Below are 738 nucleotides of genomic sequence, written 5' to 3' on the forward strand. Positions count from 1 at the left end.
AGAATGTGAGCTGAAGGGCGAACAGGCTCCCCCTGCTGGTCGTTAACTCGCCCTACAGTTCAAATAATCTCTGGGTTTGATTTTCTTAACAGAATGACATTAAAACAACCATAATCTGTTCTTAGATCTGTTTTTATGTCATGACCTTAAACTATTTTTTCATTTACATAATTTTCAAAAAATATTTTATCATGTAGAAGAAAATCCATGCATTTGCTCTTTTCCCCCTCATTTTAGAACCTAAAAAATAAACAAAGGGCAAAACCCTTCCTAAAGCAGATATTTAACTAACATTAGAAGTTGTGTTTTATTATAGGGTCATGAAATAGTTGCGGCTACAGACCTATTTCATCTGGCTGGATTCAGAACAGCTCTTTGCATTTGGAAGGTTGCAGACCTTTGTTCTAAGCTCTACATATCTAGAACAAATGCTTTCAAACTAAAGGCTCTAAATCTAGGTTTAGTGATGGACTCAGACCTGACCCTTCAGGCTTGTAGAGACAGGAACACAGCAGACCTTCATCACCTGAAGAACATCTCCAGGATTAAAGGACTAATTTTGAAAAACTACTTCCTGCTTCTTTCATCTTTAGTAAAATTGATCCCTGCAGGAGAACCTCCACAGGTCTGCCTAGAAAGTAGATCAGATACTGCTGCCTGCGTCCTCACTAGAACTATAGAAAGTAGATCAGATACTGCTGCCTGCGTCCTCACTAGAACTATAGAAAGTAGATCAGA

This window comes from Cyprinodon variegatus, unplaced genomic scaffold (assembly GCF_000732505.1).
Source record: "Cyprinodon variegatus isolate N-32 unplaced genomic scaffold, C_variegatus-1.0 Scaffold110, whole genome shotgun sequence".
NCBI classification, from domain to species: domain Eukaryota; kingdom Metazoa; phylum Chordata; class Actinopteri; order Cyprinodontiformes; family Cyprinodontidae; genus Cyprinodon; species Cyprinodon variegatus.